The 25,380-nt window shown below is 39.7% G+C and overlaps 2 long non-coding RNA genes across 2 annotated transcripts; both read left to right on the forward strand.

Moving 5' to 3' along the window:
* The first annotated feature begins 216 nt into the window (after positions 1–216).
* LOC110607565 lies at positions 217–12,012 on the forward strand. Its single transcript, XR_002486743.2, has 2 exons — positions 217–518; positions 7,535–12,012. It is a non-coding gene; the product is annotated as an uncharacterized LOC110607565 (long non-coding RNA).
* Positions 12,013–23,261: 11,249 nt separating this feature from the next.
* On the forward strand, positions 23,262–23,992 carry LOC122721350. The gene is made up of 2 exons (XR_006347963.1): positions 23,262–23,323; positions 23,836–23,992. It is a non-coding gene; the product is annotated as an uncharacterized LOC122721350 (long non-coding RNA).
* The last annotated feature ends 1,388 nt before the right edge of the window (positions 23,993–25,380 follow it).

Below are 25,380 nucleotides of genomic sequence, written 5' to 3' on the forward strand. Positions count from 1 at the left end.
TCAATATACTAATGGCTGAATGTAAATAATATGTTTTTAAAGTAAAATTAAATTATAATATATTAATAATTTATTATAAAATATATTTAAAATCCAATAAAAGAATTACCTTAGTTTAAATAAAATCATGTAATTTTAATTTTAAATTAAATAACTCAATTATAAAAATTATTTTTTAAATCTATTGAATGAAACTACGTAGTTTTGGACAAAAACTACGCAGTTTGTACCTAACAAAATTGCTCTGCCCTACGGTCATTACAAAACCCTTCCCACTGCGTTCCCCACACAACCCTTCCCACCGCGTTCCTCAGTCCACACCAATGCCTCCTCTAAAGTTCATCGCTCCCGCCGCGTGGCTTGTTCCCTGAGCGGGATTGATAAGTATCGTTGCGCCGCTCTCCTTGGGCAGGTCATCATCTCCAGCATCGCGTTCCCTGAGCAGGTCAGCGTCTCCATAGCCGCATGCTTCCCTTCGATTTAGCCCTGAGCCTCCATCATCTACTGCTCTGTCTCAGGTATGCAAGAAAATTTAATTTCAAGTTGTATTTGGGATTTTTGGATATGGTGATTTCTTGACGATGTTTAAGATGAATGGATTTTCCATTCTTCAAGAACCCAATTCGAATATCTGGATTTTCGGATGGATATGCGAAAAAAAAAAAAAAACTTTAGGGTCTATTAAATTAGTTTTTAAATAGACAGATTGAAATGGAGAAAATGAGGTAGAAAATGAAGGTTGATAATCACTGAGCTCTTATATTAGGGCCGCGAAACTCGAAATGGTTAAATTATAGTCCATACAAATCTAATATGCAGGCCGGACCATTAGCAAGCAGTTTAGATTTCGTTTGACCAAGCGAGGAAAAATTCATGTAAAGGAGGTTTGGCTTATTAGAAGTGATGGATATGCGGAACAATAGACTCTGAACATCCGGAATCATATTTGCCGAAAAATATTAAATAGTTGTTGATAATGAAAATGAGATATGATGATGAAAAGGAGATAATACTTCTATACTTATGGCTATGTGCGGAAATGACAGGGATATAGGATGATGGTTATATGTTGCTAGATGAAAAAAAGAGAAAAAGAATAAAGAGAGGGAAGGAGAACTAACGGAACTAAATTCATACATACATACTCTAATTCTACTATTGATTGGATTTCACATCATCGATTCGTATCGTCTGTGGAAAATGAAGGAAGATTTTTTCGTCACCAAAATTCTCATCCTCATCATATCCACTGAGATCCACATGGCTAATCACGACAAAAATCACATTCAAAACACTCCAAATGATTTGAGTTCTATTTAGAAATGACAACGGTTTTCATTTTCCAGTTCTATCGTCCCACTAAACTAACCATCTGTGTTGTTTAATCTCTTGCCGAGCTCGACAGGAACCATGTCCTGGATCACTATATCTGATTAGGAGCTACAAAGCATGACTCTTCAACTCTAAAACATTGTTCATTGACTAGAGCAGATGCTAAAGGGGACTCAATACCCCATTGAGCGCACTATTGATAGTTGAAGGATTCACTGCCAACGAGTCTCAACCCATGCTAAATCACCAAACCCATCAACAAAGCAGTAGGAGGACGGGTGATGGAGAAGGAAAGGCTAGTAGGAAAAAATGAGCTCATAGCCAGGACACGAGGCCTGGTAGTAAGAGAGTTCATAAAAAATGACGAGGCTGAAAGCTACTCTTTCGAGCTGACGGAAAGATCTGAAAGTGAAGAGTTGGAGAGAAATTATCATTTAGAGAAAAGACCAAGGAGAGAAGAGGAAGATGTAGATTAGAAGTTGGAGAGGTTGAAGGAGCAACTGTTGACAAAACTGGGGGCACGAGACAACAGTAGTCCTTTGCTGCCAACTTCATCCCCGTTCGTGAGAAGAGTACAACAGGAAACTATATCAAAAAATTCATGATGCCAACAGTGGTCGCATATGACGGCACAGGAACCCTAGGTAGCAAGTCCTGAATTATAAGACGTTTATAGAGTTGTAGACCCGCTCAGATACTCTGTTGTGCAAATTTTTTCTACCACTCTTACTGGATCAATTCGGGCATGGTTTAACAGCCTAAAAGCAGGGAGCATAGAGGCCAACGTGTTTATCAGCAGGTTTATAGCCGGGATCTCAGTTGAGAGGAAAACAAGTTACTTAAAAACAGTTCGACAAAGGAAGAACGAGTTGCTGAGGGAGTATGTGGTCAGGTTTAACTTGGAGGCTCTACAAATCCTCGAGCTTGATGAAGCCAGAGTGGTGGAAGCCATACAAAAGGGTACCACCTCCCCAAAGTTTTTCGAATTGTTGTGCAGAAAGCCGCCCGCCACTTTAGCAGAGTTGATGAAGAGAGCAGTTGTGGGGAAGGTAGCGCCGATCTGGGAAGGTAGCGCCGATCTGGGAAGGCCATTCAGAATCACCAAGATAATCAGACCTAGAGTATACCGAATTGAAGACTTGCAAAGAAATCTAGAGCCTCATGCCTGGAATATTCAACACCTGAAGAGGTATTTCCCGTAAAGGCATGTAATGTAACCTACTATCTCTTAAGAAACGTGAATAAAATTGTTATCTTCTTCTTTCCATTAGTATTTCTGAGCAAGTATAGAAGATCCCAGTGAGGTAGGTGACCGTTCTCGGAATATGACCGTCGGCACCACCAAACCGGCTGGAGAAACGAAGCCCTCAATGAGTAGTTGATCGATTTTGGAATATGGCTGCTAGCACCACAACCGATTGAGGAGAGAAAGACTCTAGTGAGGTAGGTGATCGGTCTCGAAACATGACCGCCAACACCACAAAACTGGCTGTGAAAACAAATTCCTCAGTGAGGTAGGTGAACGGTCTCGGAACATGACCGCCGGCACCACAAAACTGGCGGGGGAAACGAATCTCTCAATGAGGTAAGTGATCGGTCTCGGAATATGACCGCCGACATCACAAAACCGGTTGAGGAGAGGAAGACCCCAGTGAGGTAGGTGACTGTTCAACAAAATCGGTTGAAAAAATGAAGGTTTTAATGAGATAGGTGATCGATTTCAGAATATGATTGTCAGCACTATAAAACCGGCTGGAGAAATGAAGCTCTCAATGAGGTAGGTGACCGGTCTCAGAACATAACCATCGGCACCACAAAATCAGTTGAGGAGATGAAGACTCCAATAACCACAAAATTGGTTGGGAAAATAAAGACTCAGGATGAAGGCTCAATGCCAGCGAGGCTATAAACCCAAAGAAACGAAATGAGAAAGGTGCTGCTGACCTAAGAAGGGATCTCGACACACGTAAGACTCAGCAAAACAAACAAAAGATAGCTCTGATCTCGCAAGAGAGCTCGGATCATACAAGAGAGCTCGGATCATAAAAGAATACAAACAAGAGTCAGACTCTAGCCTCATAAAAAGGCTCAGATTATAGGGATGCGAGTAAAAAGAAATAGGAGAACGACCTCTCTAATGAGCTCAGACCGTAGAAAATGAGACGATGACCTCAAAAACGAGCCCGACATATAGAAAAATGGGCCTAAAAATTGAAATGTTATGACCGACTTCACAATAGAATTCGGCATGGAAAAACTAACCTAATCCATCCTAATGGCCATTTCGCAAAAACGACTTTGCCTATGAAAAAGCTAATTTAAGGCTCATAAAGCGAAGATGTTGTGCCGATCTCAAAAATGAGCTCGATGTTCTATTTTGAAAAAGCTAACTCAAGGCTCACAGTACCAGCGCCGAAGTAGGGGCAGGGGCATTGAACGATTACTGAATCCACCATTTGAAATACCTCTCGAGTCACATCGGCCACTGATTTATTGACCTTGAAGGCTGTCAAGGTCGCCTTCATGTTTTCTTGGACAAAGAAAAGTTCTTCGAAAGCTTGATGTTCTCCATAGAAACAGCAAAAGTTGATAAAAGAGATACCGACTCAGTTAGAACTCAGAATAACAAAAAAAAAAATGCAACAAGGAAGAAAAATGAGAAAATAATAATACCAGTTTTCTGGCAGTCTCGAAGGTTGGACATAAACATACACTTTTCAACGTTATATTTCTTTTTAACAAAGGTTAGTAGTAGAAGGCAGACAACCGCAAAGGCCTCCGCCCAGCCTTCGCCCAAGAGAGACCTGAGGGACCTCCCCTAAGAGATATCAACATCCCAATTAATTCCTGAGCTCTCTTTCAGCTCGACAACAGCAAAGGCCTCTGTTTATAAGTTATTAGGTAGTTCAAGTAAATTTTAATAAAGTGATTAAAGTAAATGTGAGATTTAAAATCAAAATTTTGGCAGAGTTCCTCTATTTCATCAGCATATCAACCTCTAGTATATATGAAAATCACACTTATAATTATACTATCAACTGTCATTTGATATTTTATATTTAATTTAACAAACATTTCATAACAACTTCACCCCTTATTTTTTCGTGGATATCATTACATGCAAACGCTTAACTCTTTTTCTTTATCCATACATAATTATATTATTTGATTTGCATAACTTTCATAATCCACTCTATTTAATATGTACATGCCAAAAATATAACTGTACTATGACGTGGAGACTCAAACAATTAGCTATAGTAATGGACTTGAAGTTTGATGTAGATCTTTGACGACCTCGTTGTGTCTACTTTATCTACAACCTGCGTGAGGTGAAAACCAACACGCTGAGCTAATATTCAGTGGATGATTGCAAATAAATAATAAAATAGAGCAAACATGTTCACATATATAGATAATTAAGTAAATAATTACAAACTTGTCAAATGTAGTTAGTATGATACTAAACATACTTGTCAAACTTTTTAGTATAATAGATGTAAACATGTTAACATTCACTGATAATTTCACAAAATCGAGTATCAATTTTAATTAGGTTCTCAACCCTTATAAACACATAGTAGGGTCGACTAGGTAGATAAAAAGTTATAACGGTAGGCACAAGGTGCCAAACAATAGGCTCAGAGGCCAAAACTATGGTAACAGGACTCTGTGGCCATGCTTATGAGGTACCTGATATGTAACTGCAAATATAGTTCATGTATTGGTAGCAGTACTGCGAACTCTGTATATTTATATAGCATGTCATACCCTTAATCTAACATCGACTTCTATTAAGTTTATCAGGATTAAATATCATTAATTCAATGTATCAATTGTTCAATATAAATGCATGTCATTTGAAGTTATTTGAATTCATTTCCAAAGTATATATATCATATGTCAAGGTTAACAAGATGAGAAACTCATGACAAATAGTACAAAACTTTATTGACTTAGCATTCTAATATTGCGTCAAGTTAATTCACTTCTTACATTTCGTAATATTAATAAGTAATATTAATAAGTAAAGAATGATAAGTTTCACTCAAATCATTATGCACAAATAGGTGTTGTTATCAAGTAAGCACGTGCGAAAATTAAGTATGATAAGCAATTACGTGCATAATTCTTACCGATTAAATAAGTATGTTAATTTTTATGTATTTTAATTTGAGATAACTATATTCTACCATATATTACATAAACTTTTCAACCAGTTTAGAGCTACAATTTGACTTCAATTTCTTCATAACAAATGTACATTTATGTCTTATCTTTCCAACAAGGTATAATTCATGCAAATTTGATCACTCTATCTTAAGTTATGAATTTTTTTTTACAAGCTGCTCAATAAAGTTTTAATTAGTTAAGTATTGGTACTTGTTTATAGTATTACAAAACATATCAAATTCATGCATTTTCATACAAATTCAAGTTTAATTGTCTTCTACAAAGTTTTAGGTATATTTCTTAAGATTTATTTGGCACTGGTCTTAACTAATTTTATTGAGTACATATTTAGTTATGGTGTAATCAATACACTATTTCGGATGCTCTATCACTATGTCAAGTTTAGATTCACTTACAATTCATCTCATCTTATCTATAGATTCAGAATTTACTCAATTCATGAAAGTTTTAGCTCTGTCTCAGGTTTCATTTTGTATATTTTAGGCCTAATTTCAATAACTATACAATAAGTTATGAAGTTGTTCAGTTGTTCAACCTTTATTGAATTTTTCTCTTTTTTTTCCACTTCTACTCTCTAGGTATCTGCTTTCCATTTGATATTCCTTCACCTAGATCAATTTATTTTTTAGGGAAGGATTGAGTAAATTGCAAGTAAATCTAAATTGGACACAGTGATAGAGTATCTAGAACAGAGTGTATTGATTATACCATAACTAATTATCTACTCAGAGAAATTAGTTAAGACCAGTGCCAAATGAATCTTAAGAAGTATATTTAAAACCTTATAGAAGACACTTAAGCTTGAATTTGTATAAAAATGCATAAATCTGATATGTTTTGTGATACTATCAAGTGTTAATACTGGACTGATTAAGACCTTATTGAGCAGTTTGTAAAGAAAAATTCATAACTTAAGATAGGGTGATTAGATTTGCAAGAATTACACCTTGTTAGAAAGATAAGACATAAATGTACATTTGTTATGGAGAAATTGAAGTCATATTGTAACTCTGAACTGCTTGAAAAGTTTATGCAATATATGGCAGATGTAATTCTCTCAAATTGGAATGAATAAAGATTGACATGCTTGTTTAATCGGTAAGAATTACGCACGTGCTTGCTTATCATACTTGATTTTCTCACGTGCTTGCTTGATAATAACACCTATTTGTGCATGATGGTATGAGTAAATTTATCATTCCTTACTTGTTAATATTATGAAATGCAATAAGTGAGTTGACTTGACACAATATTAGAATACTAAGTCGACAAAGTTTTGCACTATTTGCCATGAGTTTCTCATCTTGTTAATCTTAACATATGATGTATGTACTTTGGAAATAATTTCAAGTAGTTTCAAATGACATGTATTTACGTTGAATAATTAATATATTGAATTAATGATACTTGGCCCTATTAAACTTAATTGGAGTCGAGGTAGTTTAAGGGTATGGCATGTCATATAAACATACAGAGTTCGCAATACTGCTACTGATACATGATCTATATATGAGGTTACATATCAGGTATCTCATAAGCATGACCACAGAGTCCTACTATCACAGTTTTGGCATCTGAGCCTACCGTTTGGCACTCTATGCCTACCGTTATAACTTTTTATCTACCTAGTCGACTCTACTATGTGTTTATAATGGCTGAGAACCTAATTAAAATTGATACTTGATTTTGTGAACGTTAACATGTTTGTATTTATTACATGCACTAAACTATGGTGGTTTGCTATAAATATAAAATGTTCAATAAAAGGAAAAAAAGATGTTTTTATTAAATGTTAAGGAAATTCTTGTCGTGCACAAAGATACATATGGCACTCATATTTTATACCAAGAAGTTTGACAAGTATGTTTTGTATCATGTTAACTATATTTGATAAGCTTGTAATTGTTTATTTAATTATTTATATACATGAATATGTTTACTCTTTTATTTTTTGTTTGTAATCACCCACTGAGTATTAATTTAGCGTGTTGGTTTTTATCTCACGCAGGTTGTAGATAAAGTAGACATAGCGGAGGTCATCAGAGGGGTGTACATCGGACATTAAGGTTATTATCATAACTGGTTGTTTTAAGTCTCCGAATCATAGTACAATTTTATTTTGGCATGTACATATTAAATAGAGTGGATTATGAAGGTTATGTAAATTAAATAATGTAATTATGTATGCATAAAGAAAAAGAGTTAAGCGTTTGCATGAGATGATATCCATGGAAAAATAAGTGGTGATGTTATGAAATGTGTGCTAAATTAAAGAATAGTAAAATATTAAATGACAGTTGATGGTATAATTATAAGTGTGATTTTCATATGTATTATAGGTTAAAATGCTAATGAAACAGAGAAAACTCTGCCAAAATTTTGGTTTAAAATCTCACATTTACTTTAATCACTGTATGAAATTTACTTGAACTATTTAATAACTTAGTAATTACATATAAAGAAAATTGTTTAATTTTGATATATCTAAAAAGATATAGTTTGTGATGGTTCTTGCTCTGTCTACTCTTTGATAGGGTAAGGAGCGTAACAATTAGTGGTATCAAAGTAAAGGTTTAGGCGATTCAAGGTGATAGTATATATATGTATATGTGTAGTATATGTACATGCCAAAATGAGTTACAACTATGATGTGGTTCTGATGCAGATATCTTCTTTGTGTCTTTATGTTTGATAGAAGATGTCATCTAAGTCACAAAGAGCAGTAAATGAAGAGGTAGATAGTCATGCTCCCTCTGAGGCAGCTGCACCTGCTGCTGCTCCTCCACCTGCTGCTGCTGCTGGCGAACTAGGGCATGATGCATTATTTCAGCAAATAGCTGAGTTGCTTAGGAGGGTTACACAAAAATGTGTCAAAAGTACCACCACCACCACCTATAGTAGTCCTTGTTCCCCTACCTGGTGTAGCCCAGGCACAATCTAAGCCTCCAATAGAAAAACTCAGAAAGTATGGTGCTATAGAGTTTAGAGGTAAAAAGGAAAATGATTCTTTAGCTGCAGAATTCTGGTTAGAAAGTACAGAAAGGGTTTTACAGCAGCTACAGTCAAATAGTTGAGTTGCTTAGGAGGGTTATACAAAATGTACCAGAGGTATCACCACCACCTGTTGTAGTCTAGGTTCCCTCATCTGTTGTAGCCCAGACACAATCTAGGCCTCCAATTGAAAAATTTAGAAAGTATGGTGCTATAGAGTTTGGAGGTAAAAAGGAAGATGATCCTGCAGCTGCAGAATTCTGGTTAGAAAGTACAGAAAGGGTTTTACAGTAATAGTGTTTACCAGTAGAAAGTTTAATGTGTACAATATCACTACTAAAAGATGAAGCTTATAGATGGTGGACAACATTAATACAGACAGATCGACCAAAGCAATAAACTTGGAAATTCTTTTTGACAGAGTTTAAGAAGAAATACGTTGGGGCGTTATATATGGAGGAGAGAAGGAGGGAGTTCTTATATCTCAGACAATGCAGGCTTACAATAACTGAGTATGAGCGAGAATTCTGCAGATTTAGTAAGTGTGCTACAAAGATAGTTCCTACAGAGGAATAAAAATGTACACGTTTTGAGCAAGGATTACATGTTGATATCAGGATGTACTTCACAGCTATGCACATTAGGGAACTTTCAGTTTTAGTGGAGACGGTCCACAGTTTGGAGCGAATTAAAGAAGAAGAGCAAAGTAGAAAGCAGAAAGGGCAGCGGAAGAGAGGCCAAAGCCAGTATCAGGGACAATCCTCTGCATCTCAGACAACTAGCAAGAGACAGAGGGATTTTCAGCAGATAGGGCAAAGAGGGCCACCTAGGCAGAGTCAAAGACCTGGGCATAGTTCAGTAATGAGGCCTAGACAGTAGGTTACCTCGGTATCTAGTACAAGAAGACCGGGTAGAGAATTGCCACCAGTATGTGAGCATTGTGGCAGGAGACATGGCAGAGCATGCAGGAGATTAACTGGGGATTGCTACTTATGTGAAAGCACAGATCACTTTATGAGTGATTGTCCTAGAGGCCGGTCAGTGTTGTCTATGCAGACAGAGAGATCTATGCCGACAGAGCCTAGAGGCAGGGGTAGAGGTGAATCTAGTAATGTTCAGAATCATTGAGTATCAGAGATAGTAGACAGACCAGACACTAGAGCACTTGCCAGGACATATACTATTCGTGCAAAGGAAGACCAAGACAAACTAGATGTTATAACTAGTAAATTTTTCCATCTTTAGTAAATATGTTAATGCATTAATTGATTTTGATTCTACACATTCATACATCTACATATCCATCACTAATGAGAAGGGAATTCAGGTAGAACCTTTAGAACATGATATAGCAATGACCAATCCCTTAGAACATCTTGGATTTGCACACATATAGGAGAATCTTTGTAAACTCTATTGACAATCACAAGATGTCTTAAGAGATTGGTCACTACTATGTCATGTTCTAAAGATTCTACCTGAATTCCCTTCTCATCAATGATGGGTATGCTGATGTATGAATGTGTAGAACCAGGATCAATTAATGCATAAACATAATTACCAAAGATGGAAAATTTATCAGTTATAACATCTAGTTTGTCCTGGTCTTCCATTGCATGAATAACATATGCCCTGGCAGGTGCTCTAGTGTCTGGTCTGTCTACTATCTCTGATACTCAGTAACTCTAAACATTACTATATTCACCTCTACCCCTGCCCCTAGGCCCTGTCGGCATAGATCTATCTGTCTGCATAGACAATAATGACCGGCCTCTAGGACAATCCCTCATAAAGTGATCTGTGCTTTCACATAAGTAGCAATCCCCAGTTAATCTCCTGCATGCTCCGCCATGTCTCCTGCCACAATGCTCACATACTGGTGGCAATTCTCTACTTGGTCCTCTTGTACTAGATATTGAGATAATTTGCTGTCCAGGCCTCATTACTGAACTTTGCCCAGGTCTTTGACTCTGCCTAGGTGGCCCTCTTTGCCCTTTCTGCTAAAAATCCCTCTGTCTCTTGCTAGTTGTCTGAGATGCAGAGGATTGTCCCTGATACTGGCTTTGGCCCTTCTTCTACTGCCTTTCTGCTTTCTACTTTGCTCTTCTTCTTTAATTCGCTCCAAACTGTGGGCTGTCTCCACTAAAACTGAAAGTTCCTAATGTGCATAGCTGTGAGGTACATCCTGATATCAGCATGTAATCCTTGCTCGAAACGTGTACATTTTTCTTCCTCTGTAGGAACTATCTCTGTAGCACACTTACTAAGTCTGCAGAATTCTCGCTCATACTCAGTTATTGTAAGCCTGTACTGTCTGAGATATAAGAACTCCCTCCTTCTCTCCTCTATATATAAGGCCCCAACGTATTTCTTCTTAAACTCTGTCAAAAAGAATTTCCAAGTTTGCTGCTCTGGTCGAACTGTCTGTATTAATGTTGTCTACCTCTATAGGTTTCATCTTTTAGTAGTGATATTGCACACATTAAACTTTCTACTGGTAAACACTATAACTGCTGTAAAACCCTTTCTGTACTTTCTAACCAGAATTCTGCAGCTGCAGGATCATCTTCCTTTTTACCTCTAAACTCTATAGCACCATACTTTCTAAATTTTTCAATTGGAGGCTTAGATTGTGTCTGGGATACAACAGATGGGCGAACCTAGACTACAACAGGTGGTGGTGGTACCTCTGGAACATTTTGTATAACCCTTCTAAGCAACTCAACTATTTGACTGTAGCTGCTGTAAAACCCTTTCTGTACTTTCTAACCAGAATTTTGCAGCTAAAGAATCATTTTCCTTTTTATCTCTAAACTCTGTGGCACCATACTTCCTGAGTTTTTCTATTGGAGGCCTAGATTGTGCCTGGGCTACACCAGGTAGGGGAACAAGGACTGCTATAGGTGGTGGTGGTGGTACCTTTGGCACATTTTTGTGTAACCCTCTTAAGCAACTCAGCTATTTGCTGAAATAATGCATCCTGTCCTGGTTCGCCAGCAGCAGCAGGTGGAGGAGCAGCAGCAGGTGCAGCTGCCTCAGAGGGAGCATGACTCTCTACCTCTTCATCTACTGCTCTTTGTGACTTAGATGACATCTTCTATCAGACATAAAGACACAAAGAAGATATCTGCATCAGAACCACATCATAACTGTAACTCATTTTGACATGTACATATATTACACATATACATATATATACTATCACCTAGAATCGCCTAAACCTTTATTTTGATACCACTAATTGTTACGCTCCTTACCCTATCAAAGTGTAGACAGAGCAAGAACCGTCACAAACTATATCTTTTTAGATATATCAAAACTAAACAATTTCCTTTATATGTAATTACTAAGTTATTAGGTAGTTCAAGTAAATTTCATAAAGTGATTAAAGTAAATGTGAGATTTTAAACCAAAATTTTGGCAGAGTTTTCTCTGTTTCATTAGCATTTTAACCTATAATACATATGAAAATCACACTTATAATTATACCATCAACTGTCATTTGATATTTTACTATTCTTTAATTTAGCACACATTTCATAACATCACCACTTATTTTTCCATGGATATCATCTTATGTAAATACTTAACTCTTTTTCTTTATGCATACATAATTACATTATTTGATTTACATAACCCACTCTATTTAATATGTACATGCGAAAATATAAATGTACTATGACTCGGAGACTTAAAACAATCAGCTATGATAATGGCCTTGATGTCTGATGACCTCCGCTGTGTGTACTTTATCTATAATCTGCATGAAATAAAAATTAGTATGCTGAGCTAATACTCAGTGGATGATTGCAAACAAATAATAAAATAGAGAAAATATATTCATGTGTATAAATAATTAAGTAAACAATTACAAGTTTGTCAAATGTAGTTAACATGATACAAAACATATTTGTCAAACTTGTTGGTATAAAATATGAGTGACATATGTATCCTTGTGTATGACAAGAATTTCCTTCACATTCAATAAAAATATTTTCTTTTGCCTTTATTGCACATTTTATATTTATAGCAAATCACCATAGCTCAATGTATGCAATAGATGCAGACATGTTAATATCCACTGATAATTTCACAAAATCAAGTATCAATATTAATTAGGTTCTTAGCCATTATAAACACATAGTAGGGTCAACTGGGTAGATAAGAAGTTATAGCGGTAGGCACAGGGTACCAAACAGTAGGCTCAGAGGCCAAAACTATGATAGCAAGGCTCTGTGGCCATGGTTATAAGGTACTTGATATGTAACCTCAAATATAGATCATGTATCGGTAGCAGTACTGCGAACTCTGTATGTTTATATGACATGTCATATCCTTAAGCTAACATCGACTCCTATTAAGTTTACCATGACCAAGTATCATTAATTCAATATATTAATTATTCAATGTAAATGCATGTCATTTGAAACTACTTGAAATCATTTGCAAAGTACATATATCATATGCCAAGTTTAACAAGATGAGGAACTCATGGCAAATAGTGCAAAACTTTGTCGACTTAACATTCCAATATTACGTCAAGTCAAGTCACTTCTTGCATATCATAATATTAACAAGTAAAAAATGACAATTTTACTCAAATCATTATGCACAAATAGGTGTTATTATCAAGGACTTGAAAAAATAAAGTACGATAAGCAAGCACGTGTGTAATTCTTACCAATTAAGCAAACATGTCAATTTTTATGCATTCAAATTTGAGAGAACTATATCTGCCATATATTGCATAAACTTTTCAAGTAGTTTAGAATTACAATTTGACTTCAGTTTATCCATAACAAATGTACATTTATGTCTTATCTTTCCAACAAAGTATAATTCATGCAAATCTGATCACTCTATCTTAAGTTATGAATTTTTCTTTACAAACTGCTCAATAAGGTCTTAATCAGTCCAGTATTAGTACTTGTTTATAGTATCACAAAACATATCAGATTCATGCATTTTCATACAAATTCAAGTTTAAGTGTCTTTTATAAAGTTTTAGGTATTTTTCTTAAGATTCATTTGGCACTTTTCTTAACTAATTTCATTGAGTACATAATTAGTTATGGCATAATCAATTCACTCTGTCTCAGGTTTAACTCCTTTTGTGTGAGTAAGTATTTCAGACTTTTATGATATATATAGATGTAACATTTCTCACCGTATAAGTAATGTCTATATATCTTTAGTGCAAAAACTATGACAGCCAACTCTAGATCATGGGTAGGATAGTTTTTCTCATGTGGCTTCAGTTGTCTAGAAGTATAGGCAATCACTTTACCTTCTTGCATTAAAACACATCCAAGTCCATTGTGAGAAGCGTCACTGTATATGACAAATTCCTTGCCCGAAATAGGTTGTGTAAGTATAGGTGTTTCAGTGAGCATAGTCTTTAATCTGTCAAAACTTGCCTAACATTTATCATCCCAAACATACTTAACATCTTTATGTAATAACTTAGTCAGTGGAGCTGCTATAAGTGAAAACACTTTCACAAACCGTCTGTAGTACCCAACTAGACCCAAGAAACCCCTCACATTTATGGATGATTGGCCACTAAATTGGTCTCTAATGGATTGCTCATTAATTAATAATGATTGTATTTGAATATGATTTGTCTCTTTTTTTTTTTCTTTAATAAATTTATATTCCATAATTCTGCAATCTAAAATACCAAAACACCAATATAATCCAATATTAAAAAGCATAAAATATTAAAAATACATAATAGATTCAAATAGTGTCAAGAAATTTAAGCATTTAAGAAGTACTAAAAAGTAAAACAGTTAAATAATAAATTTATATCATAAAATATATCAAGCCAGTGAAAAGCGAATCTCATCTTAATCTATATGTAAATCACCAGGGGATCCATGAGATAAATGGAGATTAGCTGATTAAGGCATCAATAAGGAAGCCCGTTGTCTCATTATCACTGCCTGTATTTGCGATAAAACAGCAACTGTAATACCCGGCTAGACTCCGGTGTCGGGATTCCTACGTCCGGTGGAATCTCGGATGTCGGAGATCTCTAGAAGGGTAAAACCATGTTTTCATAAAATGTTTTGATGTATTTTATGGTTTTTAATGAAAATAAATCCAAGTTTTGAGTGTAGAGGGCTTTGGAGACTTTGTCAGGTTCGGCCGCCGAAAGTCATGTTCGGCCGCCGAACATGAGGAGGTTTTGGGAGCGCTTTTGGCCTCCGAAAGCCTTGTTTGAATAAGCCAAGGTTCGGCCGCCGAACCTCATGTTCGGCCGCCGAACTTGCATGCGTTGTGGGGGCACGTTAGGCCGCCGAAAGGTGGTAAGGACAACCCTATAAAAGGACCCCATGGCCGAAACGGACAAGCTTTTCTTCCCGTTTTCGGCCAAGGTGAGTTCACCGCCCCTCCTCTGTTTTGAGCTTCTCCCTTCGAGTTTTCATGTTTTTCTTATGAGTTTTCATCTTGTTGTGAAGATTTTCGAGTTTAAAGCGAGTTTTGGAGCTTTGAGGTTCAAGAACTCAAATCTCTCCCATCTCCGAGCTAGGGTCGTCTTCCTCTCGATCTACAAGAGGTAAAAGGGCCGATCTTGAGCTCACTACATGTTTTTAACAAGTTTTAAGTTGATTCTTGAAGTAGAAATGCATGTGTAGGGTTTTATGAGTTTTTGGGTTTATGTTGGTTTATGGACAATGTATGTTGGATTTGTGTTGTTTGATGTGTTGTAGATGGGGTTTAAGATAGTTTGAAGCTCCTAGGAGCTTGTATGCTTGAGTATGTGTGTTGTAGAATAAGTTTATGCATGATTGGAAGTTTTGGAGGCAAATGTGCATAGAGGAGCCAAGTTTCTGCCCTTTGGCAGAAACCAGGTTCGGCAGCCGAAGGACTTTCGGCCGCCGAACATGGCCTGAGGAGGCAAGCCTTTCGGCTGCCGAAGCCTGCCCCCGAAAAGAGACTTTCGTCTCTGTCTGGGACTTTCGGCCGCCGAAGGTGCCGCCGAACCTGCCTGGGTTTCGGCTCTGGAGGGACTTTCGGCCGCCAAAGGTGCCGCCGAACTTGCCCTGTTCAGCCTTCCTTTGCATGATTTTGCATGATTGTTTGAGGAGTTTTAGAGGGTTTTTGGGGGATGTTTTTAGAGTTATGTTCTAGTTGTTTAGTCCCTCATTTGAGTCCACCTGTGTAGGTTCGGACCCGAGGAACCGAGGACCCCAGCAGTGAGTTAGCTGCATCAGTCTTTGGCAGAGCTAGCCAAGAGGTGAGTAGAATAAACCTTTACGATTTAAAGGAAATAAATTATAAAGTTTTTAGCATGTTCTTGCATCATGAATGCCATGTGATAAATTAGGTTGTTTGCATTAGAATTCACGAATATGTTGCATTGCATTTATGATGTTGATGTGGATTGGTTATTGGATGATCCTTTAGTCCTCATATGGTATGATGATGTTATGGCATGATATGGTATGGAAGTCTAGGTTGTACCCATTCTACGTCCCTGGCACTATGTAAGAGAAAGTCCAGGTTGTACCCATTCTACGTCCCTGGTACATTGGAATGTTATGATATGTTAAGAGAAAGACCGGTTGTATCCATTCTACGTCCCGACACTTTGGAATGTAGAGGACTATTGGTGACAATACCATCCGAGATGTGATTTGTTGTGATGTGTTGCATTACATGATGGCATGAGATTTTAAATGTTTTCTATTATTCTGCTCACTGGGCTCTAGTAGCTCACCCCTTTTCCATAATCCCCCAGGATTGCAGGAACGGGCTAGACTGAGAAGTCAAGAAGAGTAAAGTCACGTGTTTGTAATAGATAGAAAGTGGACATGATAAATTGTAAGATGATGTAAAGTTTGAATAGTCATGTTATGTGTAATAATATTGAGGAATAGAAGTTGTGCTTGACCCTATGGATGTTGTTATCCCTTTTAATACATGATCTTAGATGTTTATGATGTGGATGTTTAACCAACTCAACACATGTTATGCCACCCATTGGGGGCATTGATGAGCTCGCACAGAGGGGTCAAGTTTATGATTATGACTATGTTCAGTGCATGCACAGGTTGAGTTTGGTGTATGATAGAATGTATGAAAGAAAAGTTTTAATTCTTATGTATATTGTTGATCATGTATGGGATTAATCAGGTTTACAAGTTACATGTCAGGCTTGCTACGGGTCCCGGCGGCCTTAAGCCGATCTGGATCTTAGCGCCGGTAGCGGTCCGATTTTCGGGTCGTTACAGAATGGTATCAGAGCCCTAGGTTCATATGGTCGGACCTAGAGTGTTGGGCTCATAGGTGTTATAGAAGGTCAAGCACAATAGGAAGATCATGTCCACTAGAATAGGATGTGGAGTCCTGTCTTGCATGATGATGTGAAATGCCATGATTATATGCATGTGCATTAATGATATGTGATGTATGTGATGAGGGTTCATGTGTGCCCACATGAACCATATGATGCTAATGTTTTCTTGTTATGTGCTGCCTTTCAGAAAACAGGATGAGGGGAACTCGTCGATCTGCACGATTGACTGGAGTGCCACCTGAGGATGAGGGCATGAGCGCCCGTCCTCCTATATTGCCTAGGGCAATGTCTAGTAGGTCTAACAGAGAAAGAGCAGTAAGAGACCCTAGAAGGTCTCTGGATCTGGGTAGGAGCATATCAGTGAGGGGAACAGTTCAGGGAGGAATGTCAGAAGACATGGGGGATCATATGGATGTAGAGCAGAGGAGGGATGGCAGTCTGGGAGTTAGCATGTCAGAAGAGGGAATGGGAGAGTCCCAAGGAGGCACTCAGGCCTCGGGATTTGTTCAGCCACCCCACTACCCACACTTCTCACAAAACCCCGGGTATTCGATGGGAGGTACATTGGATTACCCTAGTTTCACCCCTTATCCCACACAGATGCCATACCCACCCTACTACCCACCATATTCACAATACCCAATGTATCCACCCCCACCTTACTATCCAAATCCAGCAAACCCTACCTCAGAAAATGTTGTACCACCTCCACCACCTACAGAACCAGCAGCCCTAGTTACTCAACCTTCTAGACCTAGCTCAGCCAGTGGGAGTAAGGTCAAGATGACCGACTACATGAAATTGGGTGCTCCTCAGTATGAAAAAGGGGATGACCCATTTGTGTATCTTGAAAGGGTTAAGGTGATCACAGATGAGATTGGGGCTGATGACAGTAGAGCCATTCAGATGGCCGGGTTCACGCTTAAGTGCAAGAAGGCACGATAGTGGTTCAAGAATTATGTGAACCCGAGGGTGGACAGCATGTCTTGGGAGGAGTTTGCAAACGAGTTTGCAGGATGGGCTTTCCCAGATAGTTCAAGGGAGCTGAAAATGATAGAGTTTGAGCAGTTGAGGCAGACTGATGAGATGGGTGTAGAGGAGTTCACAGACAGATTCCTGGAGCTGTTGCCATTTGCAGGGCAAAATCTTGACTCGGATCAGAAAAGGTCAAGGAGGTATATCATGAAACTCCACTCTAGATATTCCTCCTTGATCCAGTCAGCAGATAGGGAGAACTTCCATGCCATAGTGGATATGGCCCGAAAAATGGAGGCCAGTGCCATCGTTCAGGGAACAGTCAGACAGTCAGTGACACAGTCTTCTGGTTCCAAGACCCTAGGCTCTTCTTCTCTGAGTGCAGCAGCTTCAGGTAGCAAAAAGTGGAGTAACACCACTAGGAAGCCCAAGAAGAACAAGTTTTGGAACAAGGTCAAATCCAGTCTGGGACTAGGGAGTGGCTCGAGCTCTGGTGCGGATAATGCAGTTTGTGCAAAGTGTAGTAGGCCACACAGGGGAGTTTGCCGGGCTGGGACAGCAGCCTGCTTCAGATGCGGGCAAGAGGGACACATGGCTCGGGAGTGTCCTAGGGCAGCTTTTGGAGCACAGTCTTAGCAGACGGCTTCAGGTAGTGTAGCGCAGCCAGCAGCTCCAGCCACGACTCAGGCCAGTGGCAGAGGCAAAGGGAGAGGGTCAGCCTCTTCTTCAGCGGGTTTCAGAGGTGAAGGTCCATTAGCTCCAGCGCGGATCTTCACAATGATTCAGCAGGAGGCAGATGCATCTAACATCGTGGTGGCAGGTAATTTAGTCATTGGTTGTTCAGATGTGTATGCCTTGATGGACCCTGGTGCATCTCATTCTTTTATTGCTCCGAGAGCCGTCCAGAGGTTGGGGTTGATGATCTCTGAGTTAGAGTGTCCTCTCTGGGTCAGTGGACCCAAGTGTGATCCATCAGTGGCAGAGTCAGTCTGCCAGTGCAGTCCAGTCTTTGTTGAGGGAAGATGCCTTTCCGCCGACCTTGTGGTTCTAGACTTGACAGATTTTGACGTCATTCTAGGGATGGACTGATTATCTACCCATGGTGCTACCTTGGACTGCAGGGACAAGGTAGTCAGGTTCAGAGGTCAGAATGGGTCAGAGGTTGTCTTCAGGGGAGACAGGAGGGGTACACCTAGAGGTCTGAAATCAGCTCTTCAGGCTCGTAGGTTGCTTAGGAAGGGATGTCAGGGGTATTTGGCTCATGTGAGAGAGCTTAGCAGTCAGGTTAGAGAGCCCGCCTCGGTGCCAGTGGTTAGAGAGTTTCTAGACGTCTTCCCAGACGAGTTGCCAGGTTTACCACCTGCTAGGGAGATAGAGTTCGAGATAGAACTGATGCTTGGAACCCGACCGATCTCTATTCCTCCCTACAGGATGGCTCCAGCTGAGTTGAAGGAATTGAAAGAACAGTTGCAAGAGCTGGTAGAAAAGGGCTTCATCCGACCGAGCACTTCACCTTGAGGTGCACCAGTTTTGTTTGTGAGAAAGAAGGATGGCTCCCTTAGGCTTTGTATCGACTCCAGGCAGTTGAACAAAGTCACTACCAAGAATAAGTACCCGTTGCCTAGGATCGACGATCTATTTGACCAGCTAGCCGGAGCAGGTTGTTTCTCCAAAATAGATCTGAGATCGGGGTACCATCAGCTGAGGATCAGAGAAGAAGATGTGCCGAAGACAGCTTTCAGGACCAGATATGGGCATTTTGAGTTCCTTGTAATGCCGTTCGGGTTAACAAATGCCCCTGCAGCATTCATGGATCTCATGAACAGAGTGTTTAGCCAATACCTAGATCACTTTGTTATTGTCTTCATAGATGATATCTTGGTGTATTCCAGGAATGCAGAGGAGCATGCCCATCATCTGAGGTTGGTTCTGCAGACCTTGAGGGAACATGGCTTGTATGCCAAGTTCTCTAAGTGTGAGTTCTGGCTGAGGAGCATTTCGTTCTTGGGGCATGTAGTGTCAGAAAATGGGATAGAGGTGGACCCCAAGAAGGTAGAAGCTGTGGCTAACTGGCCTAGACCCACTTCAGTGACAGAAATCAGGAGTTTCTTGGGTTTGGCAGGTTACTACAGGAGGTTCGTTCAGGACTTCTCGAAAATAGCAGCTCCTCTGACCAGGTTAACCAGGAAGAATCAAAAGTTTGTGTGGACCGACCAGTGCGAAGAAAGTTTTGAAGAGCTTAAGAAGAGGTTGACTTCAGCACCAGTGTTAGCTCTGCCATCTAGTGATGAAGACTTTACAGTCTTTTGTGATGCGTCCCGTGTGGGACTGGGTTGTGTACTAATACAGAATGAGAGGGTGATCGCTTATGCTTCTAGGCAGCTAAAGAAGCATGAGTTGAATGACCCCACACATGACCTTGAGATGGCAGCAGTAATCTTTGCACTCAAGATGTGGAGGCACTACCTCTATGGGGTAAAATGTGAGATCTTTACAGATCATAAGAGCCTGCAGTACATCTTGAGTCAAAGAGATTTGAACTTGAGACAGAGAAGGTGGGTAGAGCTGCTGAGTGACTATGATTGCAAGATTCAGTATCACCCGGGTAAGGCGAATGTGGTTGCAGACGCCCTAAGCCGGAAGTCACTAGGCAGTCTATCCCACATCACGGCAGAGAGGAAACCAGTGGTGAAGGAGTTTTACAAGCTCATTGATGAAGGTCTACAGATGGAGTTGTCTGGTACAGGTGCTTTAGTGGCCCAGATGAGAGTGACACCTGTGTTTCTGAAGCAAGTGGCTCAGAAACAGCATGAGAACCTAGAGTTAGTGAAGATTGCCAGGACTGTTCAGTCAGGCAAAGATAGTGAGTTCAGATTTGACAACAAGGGGATCCTCCGCTATGGGAGTCGATTGTGTGTACCAGATGACATAGGGCTAAAAGGAAACATTATGAGGGAGGCTCATAATGCAAGATACAGCGTTCACCCCGGAGCCACCAAGATGTATCAAGATCTGAAGAAAGTTTATTGGTAGCCAGCGATGAAGAAAGAAGTGGCACAGTTTGTGTCAACCTGCGAGGTGTGTCAGAGGGTGAAGCTGGAACATCAGAAGCCGGCTGGAATGCTTAACCCGCTACCTATTCCAGAGTGGAAATGGGAGAACATAGCTATGGACTTCGTAGTGGGGTTATCGGCGACGGCCAACAGATTGGACTCCATATGGGTGATTGTGGACAGACTCACCAAATCTGCTCACTTCATCCCTGTCAGGAGTGGCTATTTTGTGGACAAGTTGGCGCAGGTGTATGTTGATGAGATCGTCAGGCTGCATGGGGTTCCTGTTTCAATAGTGTCTGATAGAGGGCCCCAGTTCACCTCCAGGTTTTGGCGGAGTCTGCAGAATGCCATGGGTACCAGGTTGGATTTCAGTACTGCCTTCCACCCCCAGACGGACGGACAGTCCGAGAGGACCATCCAGACTATCGAGGATATGCTTAGAATGTGTGTGCTGGATTTTGGCGGTTCTTGGAGGCAGCATCTACCTTTGGTGGAGTTTCCCTACAATAACAGCCATCATGCTAGCATCGGGATGGCTCCATATGAAGCTTTGTATGGGAGGAAGTGCAGATCACCTGTTTGCTGGGAGGAAGTTGGAGAGAAGGCCTTGGCAGGGCCTGAGCTAGTAGAGATTACCAGCAGGGTGGTACCCATAATCAGAGAAAGAATCAAGACTGCTGCTAGCAGATAGAAGAGTTATGCAGACATCCGCAGAAGACAGGTAGAGTTTCAGGAGGGGGATCTGGTATTGCTCAAGGTGTCTCCAATGAAAGGAGTGGTTCGCTTTGAGAAGAAAGGTAAACTAGCCCCACGATACATCGGACCCTTTGAAATCTTGCAGAAGATTGGGAATGTGTCGTACAAGCTAGATTTGCCTGCTTCAATGGAAAGAATCCATCCGGTTTTCCATGTTTCAATGTTGAGGAAGTTTGTGTCAGATCCGGGCAAGGTTCTTAGTGAGCCTGATGTGGAGATCCAAGAGGATCTCACCTATGTTGAGCAGCCAGTGCGGATCATAGACACCCAGATCAGAAAGCTGAGAAACAAGGAAATCCCGATGGTGAAAGTCCTGTGGAACCACCACAATATGGAAGAATGCACTTGGGAGACACGGGAGTCCATGCTCCAGCAATACCCTTATCTTTTCTGAGGTTTGTTCCTTGTGAGTTTTATGTGCTTTGTATGTATGATATGTGTATGCCATGCTATGTGCTAGTTGAGGAACATTCGGGGACAAATGTTCTTAAGGGGGGGAGAATGTAATACCCGGCTAGACTCCGGTGTCGGGATTCCTAACGTCCGGTGGAATCTCGGATGTCGGAGACCTCTAGAAGGGTAAAACCATGTTTTCATAAAATGTTTTGATGTATTTTATGGTTTTTAATGAAAATAAATCCAAGTTTTGAGTGTAGAGGGCTTTGGAGACTTTGCCAGGTTCGGCCGCCGAAAGTCATGTTCGGCCGCCAAACATGGGGAGGTTTTGGGAGCGCTTTTGGCCTCCGAAAGCCTTGTTTGAATAAGCCAAGGTTCGGCCGCCGAACCTCATGTTCGGCCGCCGAACTTGCATGCGTTGTGGGGGCACGTTAGGCCGCCGAAAGGTGGTAAGGACAGCCCTATAAAAGGACCCCATGGCCGAAACGGACAAGCTTTTCTTCCCGTTTTCGGCCAAGGTGAGTTCTCCACCGCCCCTCCTCTGTTTTGAGCTTCTCCCTTCGAGTTTTCATGTTTTTCTTATGAGTTTTCATCTTGTTGTGAAGATTTTCGAGTTTAAAGCGAGTTTTGGAGCTTTGAGGTTCAAGAACTCAAATCTCTCCCATCTCCGAGCTAGGGTCGTCTTCCTCTCGATCTACAAGAGGTAAGGGCCGATCTTGAGCTCACTACATGTTTTTAACAAGTTTTAAGTTGATTCTTGAAATAGAAATGCATGTGTAGGGTTTTATGAGTTTTTGGGTTTATGTTGGTTTATGGACAATGTATGTTGGATTTGTGTTGTTTGATGTGTTGTAGATGGGGTTTAAGATAGTTTGAAGCCCCTAGGAGCTTGTATGCTTGAGTATGTGTGTTGTAGAATAAGTTTATGTATGATTGGAAGTTTTGGAGGCAAATGTGCATAGAGGAGCCAAGTTTCTGCCCTTTGGCAGAAACCAAGTTCGGCAGCCGAAGGACTTTCGGCCGCCGAACATGGCCTGGGGAGGCAAGCCTTTCGGCTGCCGAAGCCTGCCCCCGAAAAGAGACTTTCGTCTCTGTCTGGGACTTTCGGCCGCCGAAGGTGCCGCCGAACCTGCCCTGTTCAGCCTTCCTTTGCATGATTTTGCATGATTGTTTGAGGTGTTTTAGGGGGATGTTTTTAGAGTTATGTTCTAGTTGTTTGGTCCCTCATTTGAGTCCACCTGTGTAGGTTCGGACCCGAGGAACCGAGGACCCCAGCAGTGAGTTAGCTGCATCAGTCTTTGGCAGAGCTAGCCAAGAGGTGAGTAGAATAAACCTTTACGATTTAAAGCAAATAAATTATAAAGTTTTTAGCATGTTCATGCATCATGAATGCCATGTGATAAATTAGGTTGTTTGCATTAGAATTCACAAATATGTTTCATTGCATTTATGATGTTGATGTGGATTGGTTATTGGATGATCCTTTAGTCCTCATATGGTATGATGATGTTATGGCATGATATGGTATGGAAGTTCAGGTTGTACCCATTCTACGTCCCTGGCACTATGTAAGAGAAAGTCCAGGTTGTACCCATTCTACGTCCCTGGCACATTAGAATGTTATGATATGTTATGTTAAGAGAAAGACCGGTTGTACCCATTCTACGTCCCGACACTTTGGAATGTAGAGGACTATTGGTGACAATACCATCCGAGATGTGATTTGTTGTGATGTGTTGCATTACATGATGGCATGAGATTTTAAATGTTGTTTTCTATTATTCTGCTCACTGGGCTCTAGTAGCTCACCCATTTTCCCTAATCCCCCAGGATTGCAGGTACGGGCTAGACTGAGAAGTCAAAAAGAGTAAAGTCACGTGTTTGTAATAGATAGAAAGTGGACATGATAAATTGTAAGATGATGTAAAGTTTGAATAGTCATGTTATGTGTAATAATATTGAGGAATAGAAGTTGTGCTTGACCCTATGGATGTTGTTATCCCTTTTAATACATGATCTTAGATGTTTATGATGTGGATGTTTAACCAACTCAACACATGTTATGCCACTCATTGGGGGCATTGATGAGATCTCACAGAGGGGTCAAGTTTATGATTATGACTATGTTCAGTGCATGCACAGGTTGAGTTTAGTGTATGATAGAATGTATGAAAGAAAAGTTTTAATTCTTATGTATATTGTTGATCATGTATGGGATTAATCAGGTTTACAGGTTACATGTCAGGCTTGCTACGGGTCTCGGCGGCCTTAAGCCGATCTGGATCCTAGCACCGGTAGCGGTCCGATTTTCGGGTCGTTAGAGCAACCAAATGATAATATTTATCTTTCATACAACAATTAATTTACTGATGAATTAGAGACTCTATAGCAACCATTTTGCGACCAATTTTCAATGATAAATTTATAATGAATTTAGCGACTACAATTTTTGATATCGAATTTGTCATGATACCAGATTAATGACCAACTATTGGTCGTTGCTTGGTTGTTAATTTTGAGACTAATTGCAAATTGATCACTAAAAATTTAGCGATTGGCTAAACATCGAGCACTGTGTTGGTTGTTGAACAGTCGTTATTTCTAAAAAGCAATCAATTTTTTTTTTTATATTTTTAGCTATCAAAATTTTGATCACTAAATCACTTTTTGTTCGTAGTGATGATGATCGAATAAAATGGTTATTTATAATTTTTAATGATCAATTTTTAATATTTAACGATAAATTTTTCTTTCTTTAATGAACCTTTTTCTTGTAGTGGCTTATTCCTTGGTCCTTCAGTAGTTTCTTGGAAGACGAAAAATAGAATACAGCTAGTCGTTCGTCTATGGAGGAAGAGTACCATAATATGGCATCTACGGTATGTGAGATACAATGGCTTATTTACCTTCTTCGAGGGTGTCAGTTGAAACCTTCTATGTCTGGAAAGCTTTATTGTGATAACAGAGCCACATAACACATATTAGCAAATCCCGTGTTTTAGCAATGAACTAAATACTTGGAAATTGATTATCATATAATAAGAAACAGGTTTTACGGTATTAATTAGAATAGTTTATGCTTCCGTGAAAAATTAACTCATAGATCTATTGACTAAATCTCTGGGAGCTTCAGTATTTCACAGCTCTAAGCAAGATGAGACTTTGTGTCTTATAGTCGTCTCCAACGTAAGGAGGGAAATGAAGAAGACAGTAGTGGAATGAAATATTTGAAAGGGAGATAACATCACATTTAAATGAAATGGAGAGTTTTAAAGAGATGGTCTATACATTGTCATTTCAATCCTTTTCCAAATTCAATCCAGAGCATGCTGTTAATGTCACCTTTGATTTCCATAGTTGTAAAAGTAGAATAGG

This window comes from Manihot esculenta, chromosome 12 (genome assembly GCF_001659605.2).
Source record: "Manihot esculenta cultivar AM560-2 chromosome 12, M.esculenta_v8, whole genome shotgun sequence".
Lineage (NCBI taxonomy): Eukaryota > Viridiplantae > Streptophyta > Magnoliopsida > Malpighiales > Euphorbiaceae > Manihot > Manihot esculenta.